The sequence below is a fragment of the Mesoplodon densirostris genome, chromosome X, assembly GCF_025265405.1.
Source record: "Mesoplodon densirostris isolate mMesDen1 chromosome X, mMesDen1 primary haplotype, whole genome shotgun sequence".
In the NCBI taxonomy this organism is placed as follows: Eukaryota; Metazoa; Chordata; class Mammalia; order Artiodactyla; family Ziphiidae; genus Mesoplodon; species Mesoplodon densirostris.
Genome location: NC_082681.1, coordinates 7667980 through 7687816, shown reverse-complemented (window position 1 = coordinate 7687816; position 19837 = coordinate 7667980). Strand labels below are relative to the sequence as shown.

The following is a 19837-nucleotide window of genomic DNA, read 5'->3' as shown; positions in this document are numbered from 1 at the left end:
CAGGGAAGCCCTATTTTCTTTATTTTTTTGGCTGCGTCAGGCCTTTGTTTTTTAAAATAAATTTATTTATTTATTTTTGGCTGTGCTGGGTCTTCATTGCTGTGCGTGGGCTTTCTCTAGTTGTGGCGAGCAGGGGCTACTCTTCAAGGCAGTGTGCAGGCTTCTTATCGCGGTGACTTCTCTTGTTGCAGAGCACGGGCTCTAGGCAGGTGGGCTTCAGGAGCTGCAGCACGCAGGCTCAGTAGTTGTGTCTCGTGGGCTCTAGAGCACAGGCTCAGTAGTTGTGGTGCACTGGCTTAGTTGTTCCACGGCATGTGGGATCTTCCTGGACCAGGGCTCCAACCCGTGTCCCCTGCATTGGCAGGTGGATTCTTAACCACTGCGCCACCAGGGAAGTCCCTTTTTTTTTAACATCTTTATTGGAGTATAATTCCTTTACAATGGCGTGTTAGTTTCTGCTTTATAAAAGTGAATCAGCTATACATATACATATATCCCCATATCCCCTCCCTCTTGCGTCTCCCTCCCTCCCTCCTTATCCCACCCCTCTAGGTGGTCACAAAAAATATGGAATGCTCCACGAATTTGCGTGTCATCTTTGTGCAGGGGCCATGCTAATCTCTGTATTGTTCCAATTTTAGTATATGTGCTGCCAAGGCAAGCACTGCGTCAGGTCTTACTTGCAGCATGCGGGGTCTTCGTTGAGGCACGCGGGATCTTTTGTTGCGGCACGGCTCTTTGTTGTGGCCCACGGGCTTCTCTCTAGTTGTGGCGCATGGGCTCCAGGGTGCGTGGGCTCTGTAGTTTGCAGCAGGCAGGCTCTCTCGTTGAGGCATCTGGGCTCAGTAGTTGTGGCGCGCAGGCTTAGTTGCCCCGTGGCATGTGGGATCTTAGTTCACCAACCAGGGATCGAACCTGAGTTCCCTGCATTGGAAGGCAGATTCTTTACTACTGGACCATCAGGGAAGTCCCCAAAAATATATTTAATTGAAACACATGAACAGTAACAATGTCAGTAACTCCCGTACTGCAGCTCAGTGTGCCTGGTTTTCTTACCTTGTGAGCTCGGGCAAATCTATACTCTGAAGTCTGGAGTTACAGCTGCAGAAAGACATGCATGTGGTGTCCTTGTCTGAAAAGACCTTCCATAGAGGAGTTAGTGACATTTTGGTTCTTCTACTTTGCCTGCCTTTGGACTGTTTATGCCCCGCCTCTGGTTTGGCTTCCTGAACCTTTACTGAGGAGTGCTGTGGAGTGGTGGAAAAAAGCATGGACTCTGGCATTGGATGGACCTGAGCTGAACTCTCATTTCTGCCATTCTCAGACTGAATCTCAGCGTCCTCATCTGTAAAATGGGGCTCCTTTGAAACAAAGGGCACCTTCTTCATGTGGCTGCCTTGATAATTGAATGAGATAATATATGTAAAGTGCCTAGCATGGTCTAGAGCAGCACTGTCCAATGGAACTTTCTACATCGATGGAAATGTTCTATATTTGCACAGTCCAGTATAGTAGTAATTGGCCACATATGGTATTAAGCACTTGAAATGTGGCTAGCATGCCTAAGGAACTAAATTTCTTATTTTAATGTGAATTTAAAATATAAATATAAATTTAAATAGCCACATGTAGCTACTGGCCACCATATCAGATAGTGCAGCTGTAGATACAGAGCTAAATCATCAATGAATAAATTTTTTTATTATTATGCAGATATTTTGCTTAGTTCACTGATCTAACTTACTTCCTGGACTCTGGACCTATTTCTTATGTAAATGGAGTAAGCACAGGATTTCAGGGAAAACTTCATCAGGAGGGGATGGCTGAGCTGAGTTTTAAAAAGTAAGAAGTAAGAAGGAGTCAGGCTGGTAGAAAGGATGGTGGAAGGAGTGGCAAGGAAGGGCATACCAGCATGTGCAAAGGTGTGGGGCATATGGGACAATATGGTGTGCTCAAGGAATTGCAAGGAACTTGGGATGGTGCCCAAGAGGAAAGGGGACAGAGGCGAGACTGGAGAGGCGGTAAAGGCCAGATCGTGGCCTTGATGCCACATCTTGAGCAACATGGAGCCACTGAATAGTGTTTTAACCATGAGAATGACACAATCACATTTGTGTTTAAGAAAGATCTTTATGGGGGCTTCCCTGGTGGCGCAGTGGTTGAGAGTCCACCTGCCGATGCAGGGGACGCGGGCTCGTGCCCCGGTCCGGGAAGATCCCACATGCCGTGGAGCAGCTGGGCCCGTGAGCCATGGCCGCTGAGCCTGCACATCCAGAGCCTGTGCTCTGCAACGAGAGAGGCCACAACAGTGAGAGACCCGCATACCACAAAAAAAAAAGAAGAAAGATCTTTATGAATGTAAAATGGAGAGTATATTGATTTCATAGGAAAAGGGCAAGACTGGAGGCAGAGAGAATAATTATGAATCTAGGGCAGTGCTATAGGCAAGAGTTCTGTTTTGGACATATTCAGTTTTATGTGCCTATGTAACAGTAACATGGAGATATCTAGTACTCTGTTGGATTTTTTTTTTTTTTTTTTTTTTTTTTGCGGTACGTGGGCATCTCTCACTGTTGTGGCCTCTCCCGTTGCGGAGCACAGGCTCCGGACGCGCAGGCTCAGCGGCCACGGCTCACGGGCCCAGCCGCTCCGTGGCATGTGGGATCTTCCCGGACCGGGGCACGAACCCGTGTCCCCTGCATCGGCAGGCGGACTCTCAACCACTGTGCCACCAGGGAAGCCCTCTGTTGGATATTTTGATAAAGGCTTGTAGTGCTCACCCATATCTGGTTCTCCTATTCTTATCAGCACACTGGAGGATTCCACTTGAAGTTAGATGGGATCTTGTGACTACTTCTAACCAATGGGCTGTGAGTGGTAATAATGTGAGTTGCTTCTGGGACAAAGTATTTATTTAGCAGTATAATTCTCCAGTCTGTCTTCCCCTGTTGCATTGACCAAGCTGGCTGAGTATCCCATCATGTGTAGGTACAGGATAATGGCATTTCCATCAGCCTGAATGCTGGAGGACAGTGCTTTGGAATGTTACTGAATCTGTATTTCCCGTACAGCATATGTAAGAAATCAACTTTTGTTAAACCACTGAGGTTTTTGAATTGTTTAAAACAAATTTGTAACCTATTCCATCCTGACTAATACAAAGCTGCATGTCTAAAGCTCAGGAATGATATCTGGGCTACATATGGAGATTGGGAATCACTGATATATAGGTGTAACTGAAGCCATGGAAATGTATGTGACTACACGGGGGGATGAGTAGAATGGAAGAGAAATGGGCTGAGGACAGGAACAAGAACTCCAGAATTTAAGGGCAAGGTAGAGGAAGATAAGCCTACAAAGAAGAATTAGAAAGATTTGTCAGAGAGATAGGAAGAAAGAAAAGAGGAGTGTGGTGTCATGGGAATGAAGTGAGGAGAGTTTCCAGACTGCCAGACATGCAAATGATTTGGCAGCAAGGAGGTGCTTAGAGGTCTGGGTGAGACCATTTTCGGAGGAGGACTGACCTGTAGAATCTAAGTTAACTTTGAACCGGTGATTGGGATGCATGATAGTTAATTTTATGTGTCAACTTGGCTGGGCTAAGGGATACCTATAAAGCTGGTAAAACCTTATTTCTGGGTGTGTCTGTGAGGGTGTTTATGGGAGATATTTACATTGGACTCAGTAGGCTAAGTAAAGAGATCCACCCTCACCCATGTGGGTGGGAATCATGCAACGCACTGAGGACCCAAATAGAACAAAAAGGTGGAGCAAGGGCTAATTTGCTCTCCGTTCTTGAGCTGGGACATCTATATTCTCCTGCTGTCAGTCACTGGAGCTCCTGGCTCTCGGGCTTTCAGACTCTGGGGCTTTCACCAGTGCCTTCCCTCCCCTCCTCCCAGATTCTCAGACCTTTGGACTCTGATTGAATTATACCACCCACTCTCCTGGTTCTCTGTATTCCAGATGGCAGATTGTAGAACTTACCTGCATACATAGTCATATGAGCTAATTCCCATAATCTCCTATCTATCTATCTATCTATCTATCTATCTATCTATCTATCTATATATTGGTTCTGTTTCTCTGGAGAATGCTGTTTAATATAAGAAGTGAGTATGGCAAGAAAGTAAATGTGGGCTATACATTTAGGAAGATTAATTTCAAGTGGAAAGAAAGGGGGGTTGAGAAAAAAAAAAGAGGGAGAAAAAGAATGTCATTTCACTAGCTGGAGAAGGATGTAGGGAGGAAGAAGTTGATGATACCATAGTTATTACTCACATAGGCCTGCTGGCATTGAGTTTGGGGCAGTAGTCCAACATGGCCCTGAGAGGTTTCCATGGTGAACACTCCTGAACCAAGAGGGAGGTTTAGTAGCTGGGAGGAGTCTACACAGAGGACTGATCTTTATCAAAAAGATGATCCCTAAGAAGGAGGTAGGGATCTGTTTGCCACGAGAGTAGTACCGAGGATTTAAGGTTATGGGTTGAGAGCCAGGAAGCAGGGACAAGAATGAGCTCTCTACGCACCAAACTGAAGAGCTGCTGGGTCATACAGTTTTCAAACTGGGACAAGTCAGCCTGTGGAGGGAGGACTACAAGGGCTGAATTCACAAAGCTTAACAAATAAGAGCAAGGGGTGAGCCTGGAACCTAACTGATGATGTATGAGTCAGAGAACAGATCAAGAAGTGGGCCAGGTAGGGACAGGAGAGGCAAGTGAGGAATGGCTCCTCCCTTTTTGTCTCTTAAGGTCCTGGCTCCAGGTGTTATGGCACAAGTTAAAGGCACGCAGCAGGACTGTGGAAACTGAGGACTCCGATATAGTTTTGGCATTGCCCTATAAATTAGAACATTTCCCTCAAATGTTAAAAATTTCCAAAATAATACATAATGTAAAAATTGCTCTAAATTTGGCCAAACTAATAATAGAAATTAGGTAGATATTCTGACTAGACCACAAGCCCCATAAGGGCAGGGCTTTTGTGCATCGGGTTCATCCCTGTATCCTTACTGCTAGGAATAGTATCTGGCTAATGAATTAGCAGCATGGGTGAATCAGCTTCAATGAAGAAAGGGGATTTGAGGAAGCGGTGTGAAGAGAAAATGGACCAAGATGCTGAGAGATAAACTAGCTTAGAAACAGCAATAGCAAAGCCTTCAGATGGATGTTGTGGAATTGTAGCATCTTCTAGAACAGCTGAAAACCAGGAATGACAATAGCAGCCTAAAGCAGACCAGAGAGAACACAAAAAGGAGATGATTCAGCTAAAGCAAAAAGAAATACCCAACATCCATTCCCTCTCCCAGTAAACTTTGTGTGTTTCAAGTACCATCACTGGATGGTCATATAGGTCTTTAACAATGATCTGGAGTTCCAGGTTTGGTGATCTTAAAGAAGAACGTTCTCAAGTAAGAAGTCTTAAACTGAGGAAGAGAGGGAACAGATTGTATTGACAAATGAGTGGCTGCACACGTGTCATCCCAACACTAGCCACGCTTGACAGACTTTGATGTGTCAGGCTCTTTATATACATTATTTCTAATCCCTTCGGCAGTCCTCCAAGGTGAATGTTATTATCTCTGTTATACAGATGGAGAAACTGTGAGGCTCAGAAAGAAAAAGTACCTTGCCTCACGGCCTGCACTAAGAAGTGGTGGAGCTGAGATTCTCAGCCACTGTGTTGGGCTCCTGCCTTACACACAGACAGTTCTCCCACGAAGAAGGAACAGCAGTAGCTGGAATCACCTCATGGATTTACCTTGTACAGGTTTCTAGGGCATCAGCAATCCAAGAGTATGGCTATGATTGTCACAGTTGAACTTCTATTTACTTCTGAAATCACAGGGGTCTTGTGGGATAATGTCAGAGGATGGGGGAGCAAATACCAGGCTAAATCACCATGATTTCTGGACTCATCCCCAAGACAGGCTTTCCCTACACAGCAGAGGACACTGGTGCCACATGGCGCACAGAAAAAGAAAATGGTTGAAGAAGTAATATCAATCAAGAGCCCTGTGCACCCACTTTGTAGAGTTGTCATGAGGATTAAATGAGTTAATAAAAAAATTTATTGGGTTAGCCAAAAAGTTCGTTCATTTTTTTCCCTAAGATGACTCTAGTAGCCCTTAGTTGTCTTTAACTTCATTCGAAACAATTTTGGTAGTTATATTGTGACAGCTGTCATATCGGCGTTCATCAAAAAAAAAAAAGCTTATCAAAATTGGTGAATTTTTGTGTAGCCATTTTAATATTGAAGATGGAAGAAAAAAAGCAACATTTTTGGCATATTATGCTTTATTAATAATTTCAAGAAAGGTAAAAACGCAACTGAAATGCAAAAAAAAAGATTTGTGTAGTGTATGAAGAAGGTGCTTTGACTGATCAAACGTGTCAAAAGTGGTTTGTGAAGTTTTGCGCTGGAGATTTCTCTCTGGACAATGCTCCACGGTTGGGTAGACCAGTTGAAGTTGATAGCGATCAAATCGAGACATTAATTGAGAACAATCAATGTTATACCATGCAGGAGATGGCCGACATACTCAAAATATCCAGATCAAGCGTTGAAAATCATTTACACCAGCTTGGTTATGTGAATCGCTTTGATGTTTGGGTTCCACATAAGTTAAGTGAAAAAAACCTTCTTGACCGTATTTCCACATGCGATTCTTTACTTAAATGTAACAAAAACGTTCCAGTTTTTAAAACAAATTGTGACAGGCAATGAAATGTGGATACGGTACAATAACGTGGAATGGAAGAGATGTGGGGCAAGTGAAATGAACCACCACCAACCACACCAAAGGCTGGTCTTCATCCAAAGAAGGTGATGTTGTGTATACAGTGGGATTGGAAGGGAGTCCTCTATTATGAGCTCCTTCCGGAAAACCAAACAATTAATTCCAAGAAGTACTGCTCCCAATTAGACCAACTGAAAGCAGCACTCGATGAAAAGCGTCTGGAATTAGTCAACAGAAAATGCATAATCTTCCATCAGGATAATGCAAGACCGCATGTTTCTTTGATGACCAGACAAAAACGGTTACAGCTTGGCTGTGAAGTTCTGATTCATCCGCCGTATTCACCAGACATTGCACCTTTGGATTTCCATTTATTTCGGTCTTTACAAAATTCTCTTAATGGAAAAAATTTCAATTCCATGGAAGACTGTAAAAGGCACCTGGAACAGTTCTTTGCTCAAAAAGATAAAAAGTTTTGGGAAGATGGAATTATGAAGTTGCCTGAAAAATGGCAGAAGATAGTGAAACAAAAGGGTGAATATGTTGTTCAATAAATTTCCTGGTGAAAATGAAAAATGTGTGATATTTTTACTTTAAAACTGAACGAACTTTTGGGCCAACCCAATAGAACAGTGCCTGGCACACAGTAAGCCCCCTATAAATGCGGTTGTCATTGTCATTGTTGCCACCATCATCATCATCATTGCCAACCAAGCACAAACTGAGCAAGGCTGTACTGAATGTACATTTTTTCACTTGGCATCTCCAGCAAGGGTCCTGACTGACAGCAGCAGAGGCTTCTTCACAAGGTAAGGAAGTGCCTTGGGCAATAGAAGGAAAACCGTGAAAACAGTGGCACTGCACCCAAGTAGAAGTGTTGGAGTGAAGCAGCGGAGAGTTCTTGCTGAGACTGAGGATATCTCTGTGGTCCTGATACTAGGAGCTTGCTGTGCAACCTTGGGCAAAACATTTACCCTCTCTGAACCTTAGTTTTTTCATCCATATGTTGGAGATAGTTATGGTTGGCAGTTAGAATTCTCTCTGCCCCTTGAAAATCTATGATATAATTGTACTGGGTGTGGATCACAGCAAGATGGATTTGATAACCAAATATGATACACTCCTTATAATGGAAACTGCCAAAATCATTTGAACTATTGATTTATAAAGATGGTTTTGTCAAAGAGCTTGAGAAGGAGAATCAAACAAAAAAACAATGTAATTACAAGGTATTGCATTTCAAAAATGTTATATATGTGGAATAATAAGACAACATATAACCTTTGGGGACTGGCTTTTTTGACTAAGCATAATGCCCTGGAGATTCATCCAAGACGTTGTATGTATTGCTGAATAGTATTCCATGGTATGGATGTACCACAGTTTGTTTGTCTATTCATTTGGTGGAGAGGGTATTTGGGTTTTCAGTTTGGGATTTTACAAATAAAGCTGCTATGAACATTTGTGTACACGTTTTTGTGTGAACTTAAATTTTCACTTATTTGGGGGTAAATATCCACAGATGCAATTGCTGGGCTGTATGGTAACTGCATGGTTAGTTGTTCTTGTTTTTGTTTTTTTTTTTGAGTGGTTAGATTTGTAGAGTTTAATTTTAATATTTTTGAAAAAAAATTTAAATTGAGGTAACATTGGTTTATAACGTTATATGTTTCATGTGTAGGCATGTTTAGTTTTATAAGAAACTGCCAATACTTTATTCCAGCGTGGCTGTATCATATTACATTCATATCATCAATGGATGAGTGATCCAATTTCTCCACATCCTTGCCACCATTTGGTGTTGTCACTTTTTAAAATTTTAGCTATTCTGATAGGTGTTTAGTGACATCTCAGTATGGTTTTAATTTGTATTTCCCTGATGGTTAAAGATGTCAAACATATTTTTATGTGCTTATTTGTCATCTTTATATCCTCTTCCCTGAAATGTCTCTTCATATCTTTTGCCCATTTGTATATACTGGAGAACAGATTAGTGGCTGCCAGGGGTTAGGGATGGGGTGGGGTGGGTGGAGGAGGAAGGTGGGTATGGTTGTAAATGACCAACACAAGAGATCCTTACAGTGATGGAACTAGTCTGTGTCTTGACTGTAGTGATTGTCACAAGAACCTACAAATTGATAAAATTACACAGAACTGAATACTCATACACACACACACATGCGTGTACACACAAATGAGTACAAGTGAAACTGGAGAAATTTGAATAAGATAGGTATACTGTATCAATATCAGTATTCTGGTTGTGATATTGTACTATAGTTCTGCAAAACATTACCATCGGGGCACTGGGCAAAATGCATGGTATCTTTCTGTATTATTTATTACAACTGCATGTGAATCTACAATTATCTCAATAAAATTTTCAATTAAAAATTTAATTGGAGACAGTATCTGTATTAAATGCCTTGATCATTTGTTCCATAAGATATCACCCTCTTACTATTAATAAAAACCCGGTAGATAGATTTTTTCAGTGGATTGGGATCATTTGACCTAGCCTAAACAGAGATGAAAGGAATAAGTAGAGTGTAGGTAACCATCTGTAATAGTTTAGGAGATCTTAGGCACCATTAATGATTAATTAATCATGTAATTTATTTGCTTAAGGTCTATCTTATGTAGCTTTTTGTATGCAAAGCCCATGTCTGCATATTTTACTTATTTATTGCCTGGCTACACACTAGTAGATGCTCAATAAATATAGTAGCTGGATGAATGAATGAATGAAAGAACGAATTGATGAATGAATGTTGTCCCAGAGAAATATTTCAAATGCAAATGCGAACTTCCAGAGGACAGTGGAGCACAAGATTAGCAGTTACAATGAGACCAAGTTTATTCGGCGCCAACATGACTAGCTTTCATTTTTCTCAGATCATAAAACTAAAATATACTCATTGTAGACAATGTGAAAAACACAAAAAGTATAAAGTCATAAATAAATGATTTAATAATTTCACCACTGAGAATTACTTGTTAATGCTTTGGCTTTTTCCATCCAGTCTTACATATGTATATTGCATACATGCGTACACATGTACACACACCTGTACACACATGTTTTCTCTTTTGTGAACTGCTGTACCTGACCTCCATCTCTCTTTCCATTGGGGTCAGAGTGTTTTTCTTTTCAATTTGTATTAGCTCTTTATATATTAAGGATAACTACTTTTTGCTACATCTGTTATTAATCATTTTCTTAGTTTATTATTTGCATTTTAATTTTGTTTATGATTGTGGGCATTCAGGAGTGTAAGATTTGCGTTCAGGCAATGTATGGCTGTTTTTCTTAAAGAGGCAGTGCATCAGAGAGTGTAGCTTTGAGTTGGAAATTGGACTGCCAATTGTTAGCTGGGTGACCCTGGGCAACTAAATTACCTTATATTTCTAAGACTCAGTTTCATTACCTGTAAAATATGGATAATGATACCTAAATTATAGTTTGTCAGGGCTAGAAATAATGTCCTCATCAATAACATGGGAAATATACAGTCTCTACTTGATAGCCTTGATGTGAGAGATTCAATGAGATAATGCATACAAAAAGTTAGCACAGCTCTCAGAACCTTCCTGCCTCCATGTTCGGACCTCGTGCTCCAGCCTCCAGGCCCCGTCCCATCCTTCCAGCCTGTGACCAGCAGCAGAGAAAAACTAATTACATATAATCTTCTTGCCCCATACATACTTTGAGGTGAGCAAAAAGATTACAATAAATTTTAAAATGAGGGAAATTGTGCATATCCTGGCCATTCAGTGTGGCAGTCAGATCAGTGCCAAGTTCTGGGAGGTGATCAGTGATGAACATGTCATTGAACCCACTGGCACCTATCATGGGGATAGCGACCTGCAGCTGGACCACATCTCCGTGTACTACAGTGAAGCCATAGGTGGCAAATATATTCCTCGTGCTATCTTGGTGGATCTAGAACCCGGGACCATGGACTCTGTTAGCTCAGGTCCTTTTGGTCAGATCTTCAGACCAGACAACTTTGTTCTTGATCAGTCTGGGACAGGCAACAGCTGGGCCAGGGGCTACTATACAGAGGGGGCCAAGCTGGTCGACTCAGTCCTGGATGTGGCTTGGAAGGAGGCCAAGAGCTGTGACTGACTGCAGGGCTTCCCGCTGACCCACTTGCTGGGCGGGGGCACGGGCTCTGGAATGGGCACCTTGCTCATCAGCAAGATCAGTGAAGAGTATCCTGACTGCAGCATGAACACCTTCAGTGTGGTGCCCTCACCCAAAGTGTCCGACACCATGGTGGAGCCCTAGGACGCCACCCTCTCCGTCCATCACCTGGTGGAGAACACTATGAGACCTCCTGCATTGACAACGAGGCCCTTTACAACATCCGCTTCCACACCCTCAAGCTGACCACATCAACCTACGGGGACCTGAACCACCTCGTCTCCGAGTACCAGCAGTACCAGGGTGCCACCACAGAAGAGGAGGAGGATTTAGGTGAGGAGGCTGAAGAGGAGGCCTAAGGCCGAGTCCCCATCACCTCAGGCTTCTCAGTCCCCTCCGCCTTCTTCCTCAACTGCCCCTTTCCTCTCCCTCAGAATTTGCGTTTTCTGCCTCTGTCTTGTTTTTTCTTTTTTTGGTGGGGTGGTTCTAGAACAGTGTCTGGCACATAATAGGCGCTCAATAAATATCTGTTGTTTGTTGAATGTCTCCTCTCTTTCCACTCTGGGGAACCTAGATTTCTGCCATTCTGGGTAACCCTGTATTTCCTTCTGGTGCCCACTCCGCTCATCTGTCCAGTTAACATTTCCCTCTCTGTTTTCGAGATAACCTTTCAAGAAGCTGGGTCTCATCAAATCCCATTTAGAACCATGTGCTGGTAACCCAAATAGATGACCACCATCCTAGGCCCATGTGGTAGCCCAGGGGAAAGGAAACCAAGCAGCAGGTAGAAGTCCCTACAGGGAAGAGGTAGGGTTTTGGAGAGGGTCATCCAGGCTATTGAAGTCCTAGTTTCCAGATATCTCCCTGCTCCTCTCTCAGCTTCTGGGGAGGTATTAACAGTATTATCTCCATTTTCAGTCTTCCTCCAAGGACTGGCCTGAGCTATTTCCTTTGCAAGGTTCTGGCCACCACCCTGTCAAGGGGGATTCTTCCCTCTTCCACTTTACCTCCTTCATAATGTTGGATTCCTTCCTTTCCCCTGGTCAGAAAAGGGGGTCAAGAGGAGCAAGAGAGAGACTAGCCTTGGTCTCTAAGCCTCCAGAAAGCCCCTCCCCAGCCCTATCTTTTCCTACAGAAAAAAAAATGAATATCAGCCCTTCTGTACTTATACGGAAAGCTATGTGCTGACACCTAAATGTCATTCCCCAGAGAGGGGACAGGACACCCTCCATCTTTTGGCAACATCTCATCTCTTACTTTTGCTATTGCCTTCCCCCCTACCCTTGGTTTTGTCCTATTCTATACTTCAGATTTCTATTTTGTTGAACTTGCTACTTTTTTTCATATTGAAAAGGTGACATTGCCCCAAGAGCCAAAAGTAAACGGGAATTGAAAAAAAAAGTTAGCACAGTACCTGGCACATGATGTGTTCAATGTTAGCTATTATTCCTCTACTGAATTTACCCGTAGGAATTCTTTTTCATTCTGCTGGAGAATACCCATCGATATTTTTATCATATATATATATATTTTTTTAACTGTTAACTATTTTTTCCTTTGTCTCTTTAATCCATTTGGAATTTGTTTTGGAGTGGTGGTGTAGCTCTCCCACCTGAATCACTGCACAATTTATTGAATGGGTATCTTTTTTTGGTTGAAATATCCCCTAGCTTTTTTGTCATTTCTGAGAATCTGAGATGTTTTGTAAACTTTGCTTCGATGTTTCTGAGAGCTGATGCATCAGAATCTGGTGTGGGTATAGATTTGTGACAAGGTCTTCATGATGGAAGTTTTTTGCAACATTATCTCAGTAAAAATAATTGTAAATGGCACAACACATTTTCTACTCAGAAGAACTGTTTGGTAATCATTTGGGGTTTGGCTAAGCTAGAACCCTGCTCCCCAAAATGGACCTGCAATATCAGCATAGTGTTGGAGCTGGGTAGAAATGCAGAATCTCAGGCCCTGCTCCACACCTGTTGAATCAGAATCTGCATTTTAGCAAGAGCACATAAAAGTCTGAGGAACACTAAGCTAGACCACACTTTAATATCTATAAAGACACACATATACTTACACACACTTTTTTTTGCGAAGTAATGCATATCATTGTATAATATTTGGAAATCCTAGTTAAGTGTAAAATAAAAATTACATAGAATCGAACCACCTAGAGTTAGCTCCTGTGAATATTGTATTTTTCTCTAGAATTTTATTCATTATTTTTTAGTTTGGCATTTCAGTGTACATAAGGCTGTGCATCCAGATAATTACCTGGCATTACCACATGTACCAAATATTCTTTGAAATAATGGTTTTTAGTGGCTGCCTGATGATCCATCCTATGGATAAGGCTTCATTTTCTCAGCCATAACTCCATTGTTAAACAGTCAAGTTGTTTCTATCTCTTTGGTATTGTGCTGTGAACATTCTTGTACATGCATTTTGAATAAATATCTGCTTAACTCCTAAAGATAGAGTCGTACAGGATTAAAGAGTAGGAATGATTGTAGGAATCTTGATATATATAGACTAATGGGTGCAACGATTTACCCTTCATGGCAGTGAACAAATATGCCTGCTGTGGTATCTCTTCTGGCCAGTATTTATTTTTTTTAAGTTCTTGATTTTGAAATGATTATAGATTCATAGGAAGTTGGAAAAGTAGTACTAGAGTCCCTTGAGCCCTTCACCCAGCCTCCCAATGGTGACAACTTACATAACCATAGTGCAGTATCAAAGCCAAGAAATTGACATCCACTGGTACAGTACTGTTAATTAGACTACAGATCTTATTCAGATTCTCACCAGTTTTTATGTGCACTTGTGTGTGTGTGTGCGCGTGTGTGTGTGTAGCTCTAGGCCATTTGATTCGTATATAGAGTTGTGTAATCACCACCATTGTCAGGATATGGAACTGTTCTCTCACTGCAAAGGAACTTCCTTGTACGGCCCCTTTAAAGTCACGCTCATCTCCTGCTTCAGTCCCTGTCCCCTGGCAACCATTAACCTCATCTTCATCTTTATGGTTTTGTCATTTCAAGGGTGTTATATAAATGCAAGCATACAGTATATAACCTTTTGAAATTGGCTTTTTTTCACTCAGAATGATGCACTTGAGATCCATTCAAGTTAATGCATGTATCAATATTTCATTGCTTTTTATTGCTGAGTAGTATTCCATTATGGGTATGTAACAGAGTTTGTACCAGGGATATTTTGGTTGCTTCCACTTTTCAACTACTATGAATAAAGCTTCATGAACATTCATGTATAGGTTTTTGAGTGGACATAAGTTTTCATTTCTCTGAGATAAATGCCCAAGAGTGCAATTGGTGTGTTGAATGGTAAATGGATATACAGTTTTATAAGACACTGCCATACTCCCTTCTAAAGTGGCTATTCCATTTTACATTCTCACCAGCAATGTATGAGTGATCCAGTTTCTCCACATCCTCACCACTTTTGGTGTTGTCACTGTTTTTGATTTTAGCCATTCTGATAGGTAGGTAGTAATACCTTAATGTACATTTCTCTACTGACCAACCTTGCATACTTTTCCATGTGTTTGTTTGTCACCCATAGCTTCTCTTTGGTGAATTATCTGTTCATTTCTTTTGTATAATTTCTCATTGGATTCTTTTCTTTCTACTGTTGAATGTTAATAGTATTTATATACTCTGTTTAAGGTCTGTAGTCTAGTTCACAGTGTTGTACTGATGTCAGTTTCCTGATTTTAATATTGTAGTAGAGTTATAGAATATGTCGCCACTGGTGGAGACTGGGTTAATGGTTCTGAGGCTCTGATACTCAAGTGGCTAACTTTTTCAGATATGGCATTTGCAGATATTTTCCCCAGTTTGTAATTTTGGGTTTTATCCTCCTAACAGAATCTTTGCTCTTTAAAAACAGAGCAAAATTTTTACACAGTTTACTGAGAAGAATAGACAAGAAGCTGCAAGTGGAGCGTGGAGAGATGCTCAACTGATAGCTCTTTTGTAGTGTCTGTAAGCAGACGTGCAAATATTCCTCGTCACCTTAGTGGTATTGCTCTGATCTGGCCTCATCTGCCTTGGTTGCAGAGCCCACTCTGCTTTGAGATTCCTCTCTTGGGCAGGAAGTATTAAATATAAAGTCTCCCTACCTCAGACGGCCTTCAACTTCTCGTCCAGTTCCATTCTTTCTGCTCGATGTTTTTCGATCTCTTGGTGTATAAGACTTCTGCTTGGCTTAATGCCTCCAGAGGCCTGGGTTCCCAGTCTCTCCCTGATGGCTGGCACTGGCCCAATGCCAGTCTCCTTCCTTTGCTTACTCTTCTGGTCTTGGCTTCTAACACACCTGATCTGCAATGTCTGCTAAGCTGAACTAGAATCACCAAAACCGTTGTAACATATAGCCGCACAGACTAGTAAAATGGTGATTTTTTTTTTTTTTGCGGTATGCGGGCCTCTCACTGTTGTGGCCTCCCCCGTTGCGGAGCACAGGCTCCGGACGCGCAGGCTCCGGATGCGCAGGCTCAGCGGCCATGGCTCATGGGCCCAGCCGCTCCGCGGCATATGGGATCCTCCCAGACCGGGGCACGAACCCGTATCCCCTGCATCGGCAGGCGGACTCTCAACCACTTGCGCCACCAGGGAGGCCCTAAAATGGTGATTTTAACACTAGACATCTTAGGCTGGGAAAAACTGAAAGATTAAGTTCCAATCTGTATGATGGTAAAAGTTGAGGATGGCATCTCTGCCTCATCCATCCATGACCAGGGATAAAAACACAGAGGGTACGTGAACAAGGCACTGCATCTTGTAGGGTCCCTGCCATTCTCTACTTGAAAGAAGAAAAAATGTGTGAGAAAGGCAAGCAAATAGATGGGGGACAATGATCATACTTATTCTCAGTTCAGTTATCATGAACCATATCCAGAGCCAGGATCAGCTTTTGTTGATGAACATGATAAACCCTACAAATGAACAGTCATTAATTAGAGGAAAATGCATTCCTCTTGCCTGTCTTCCAATTCCAGACTTAAAAGCCATTCTGTGAATGGAAGAAATATTTCAAGAATGCCAGCAGATCTCTTCCCAACTCTGCCTTCAGTGACATGATGTTGGTAACTTGAGTCACCCATGGTGGGAATATTTACACCATGAAATCAGCAAACACTATATATCAGGGCTTTATTTTCTCTTTGGGAGTCAGTTGATCAACATATAGCAGTTCACTACTGGGTGCCTCCCAGTGGGTATTGTGTGCACTCTGGGAGATAAGACACAATCTTGCTCTTGCAGACCTCACAGTCTAGGAGTCACAATCCCCTTCTGGAGCCCAAACCTCTTCTGTCAGCTCTTCTCTTCAGTGGTCCCACCCTGGCCTACCTTTTCCTTCCTTTCCCTCTTCTCAGCCCTTCCTCTTTGCTTTTGGGAGCTCCCTTTTCATTGTGAAGGAGCTTCCTTATAATCTTGGACTTTCTTTAACCACCTCTAGCATCTCCCTGCCTTGATTGAAGGTTGGATTTCTGAGGGTAACCCCCACCCCTTTTTTTTGCAACCCTCTCAAGTGGAGCCCAGGCTCCCATGCCCCAGCCTATAATGGATCTCAAGGAACAGCTTCCATTCTGTTGGCTTTCAGTGGCTGTTTCCAGACCATCATTACACCTCTTTTATTCAACGGTCCCTCTTCGAGTTCTGTCCAGTTAGACTACCTCCCTTTCATTAACCCAGAGAGGGAACACAGTAGGAGGAGCAGAAGATTTTGACGTGGGAGGTACTGGTGGGAGGTTCTGCTAGGATGTCCAGGTAGAATATGTTCAGCCAGATATTGGCAGTGCAGCTACCAAAGGTCTTTGTAAGCCAGCAACTTTGTGGGATTTTCCTGGGATCAGTATTGGGGGTTCATTTCCTCTTCCCACTTTTCTAACCATAGCACTGGATAAGGAAAAGACAATGGTCTGCCAGAGATAAGGCAAGATTTTGTTTTATTCTACAGATCATCAAGTTAAAATGAATTTATATTCAGTGATGTTTCAGTAATATATATTTTATTTTCACTTTTCAAAAATTGAGGATCCATTGGTATATGGCATACAGTGGTGGTTCACAAATCATATTGCCTTTCAGAATCATCTGGGGTATGTATAAAACAGTTCACATCCTTGGCAACAGAATATACTTAGCATTCCCAAGTGTTCACTTAACTGGAAATAATATTTTCTGACTATTCTGATTAATTAAAGTACACTTCAGTGCATAGATCCAGGACAGCAGAATTAAAGACTGCACTTTGACAACCACAATCTTCCTGTTTCACCACAAATAACACAGGTAAGAAGAGAGGGAATCACAGTCTCCACTGGGACCTGTCCCCCCACCCTTTCAACACGTACAAGCTCATCCTGAGAACGCTTACCCCAGTTTGATACAGGCACTTTAGCATCTCCCCTCTTGTTTTCCCTGGAGCACACTGGATGACATTATAACACCAATAACTTTTTGACAGATTTCTTAGGGAAAAAATCCTCACCTAATAGCGTTATTTTCCCCATCCTACCAATTTCTGTCTAAATGCTTTCAAATTCTGAAAGAGCAAGGCAAGAACATGATACAGTTATCAGTCTAAGTACTTTCAATGCAATCTTCTGTCACCAAAGTGGTTTTTGTTGTTCTTTTATCAGCAATCCGGATTTTATAAAGTGTTGCTATATTAATAATAGACCAGGTTGATGAGTTCCCTTGCTATCAATCCATTTACTGAGCAATCATCATTACAAACCACTTAATCTCCATTGTGACAGCTTGTGATAACGCCAGAAGAACTTCCATGATTAATTTACAATCAGTTTGCAATCCGTATACATCAAACAGATAGTGCATGTAGTAACATTTGCCACAGTTAATGCAAGAAGTGAAGGCAGCAAAACAGCTTCATTATGATGTGGAAACGCACCATTCTAGGGAGAAATAAGGATTTGAAGTATATTCATGTATCTAGCTCATAAGGAATTTTCCCTGTATCTTTTGGGTTATACATGCCATTCAGCCTTACACATCATTACCTCATGAATATTTAGCATCCTAAAAGATATTGACCCCGTTTTATAAGTGTAGAAATCCAGGCACAGAAAAAAGTTTGTCAGCATCCTATAAATAAGTAGCATATAACTTTACATTCCTGTTGCTAAGCTAACTTCTGAGTGGTATTGATGTGATAGAAATGTAAACCCAGACGATGGTTGTAAAGGCTTGGAGGAAACCTGGAGACATTTTATTTTTCATTTCTTTTGCAAAAATCTACTAGGATGAGATGCAGTATGAAATAGTGGTTGAGAGCATGGCCTTGAGCATGACACCATCTGGGTTCAGATTTTGGTTCCAACATTTCTTAGTTGTGTGATATTTGACAAGTAACGATTTCTGTGTGCTTTAGTTTCCTCATCTGTAACAATAGGGAAGATGGTGATAATGATGAAGCCTGCATCATTGGATTGCTAAGAAAATTAAACAGTCAGTATTTGAGGTGCTTAGAACAGTGTCTGGCACATGTTAAGTGCTGTGTAAGTATGAGCTTATATATATAAAGATTTTGCAGATCCCCTAACTCATTTAAGTGTCTTCTGGTTGACTTTTATAGCATGTCTAAACCAACTATTTTGGTTTGTTTGTCTTGTTCTATCCAGAAGAGATGGTCATTCTCATTTCTATGTAGTCCTCCTTCATATACTTCTTCAAGTTCCCTCCTAGGCTTCCTTGCTTCAAATTTAAATAATTGCAGATCTTTTCATTTTTCATTGTAGCACGTATTTTCCTATACCTTAATCATCTCTTTCTTGTGCCTCTAACTCATTCTCAGAAACTGTTTTTCCCATTGAGTGAGTATGACTCTGGATGGCTTTTATAATGGAATAATGGCCTTTCAAAGCTTATAAAAGGCCCATGAGAGATTGTGTAAGGCAGTGCTCCTCAAAATGTGGTGTGTGTCAGAATCGCCTGTGTCTCTCAATACAGATAAGGATGCTTTGGATCGACTCTGAAAATTCTGATTCAGGAGGTCTGTTGGGGGGCTCCGACAGCAGCATTTTTCAGAACCTTACAGGTGATTCTGAAGTATTGGGTTGGCCAAAAAGTGCATTTGGGTTTTTCCATAAGATGTCACAAAAAACCCGAATGCACTTTTTGGCCAACCCAATAGAAGGGTTGAGAGTCACTGCACTAGGGTATATGCTTCCCTATAGACAGAACCATCCAGAACTACTGGGTTCAAATAGTGAAAAGAGACTCCTCCACGGGAAGCTGGAGCTTAATTAGTCAGCCATTACAGTCCTGTGTTCTCAAAGGCTCTGTGATTATTATCATCATTATTAACAGTATTTAAAATGGAATAATAAATGATTAACATTTATATAGTACTTAGTATGTATCATGCAATGTTCAGAGTACATTATGTTGACATACATAAATCAAGGCATTTAGTCTCCATAACCCTATGGAGGTAGGGGCCCCCTATCTTATTCAGCAGAACTACCTACCATCCTTGTTTTCAGGTACAGAAACAGAGATTCAGAGAAGATACTAGCTAACCTTATTGACCACTGACCCTCTGCCAGGTGCTGAGCTCAGTGATTCCTGCACATGCACTTAATTCTCACAACAATTAATGAGGTGACACCACCACGATAGGAGCCCAGGTTTTCACTGATCTAAAAGTCTGTGGGCTTTGCTTGTCAAAATAGGTTATTGGCTTTTCTTTCAATAATATGGAGAGTAATTATGGGAGTATAACTGTCACTGACTTGTAGACTCTTTCATGATGAGATAAAGGAATTGGGAAAGATGACATTGTTTGAAGCCCTGTCTTGATGAAAGTGGGAGAAGTTTCATTCAATATATTCTGGAGACAGGTCCCCCTAAGTGTGAATCCAGTAACTTAAGGCAGAAACCTCTATCATGCCTCGTTCAAAG

The 19837-nt window shown here is 41.7% G+C and overlaps 1 non-coding gene and 1 pseudogene across 1 annotated transcript; one reads left to right on the top strand and one right to left on the bottom strand.

Annotated features, from left to right (window-relative positions):
• Positions 1–561: 561 nt before the first annotated feature.
• Positions 562–665, bottom strand: LOC132482843 (U6 spliceosomal RNA). The gene has a single exon (XR_009531004.1). It is a non-coding gene; the product is annotated as a U6 spliceosomal RNA (small nuclear RNA).
• Positions 666–10481: 9816 nt separating this feature from the next.
• On the top strand, positions 10482–11245 carry LOC132481474 (tubulin beta chain-like; annotated as a pseudogene).
• The last annotated feature ends 8592 nt before the right edge of the window (positions 11246–19837 follow it).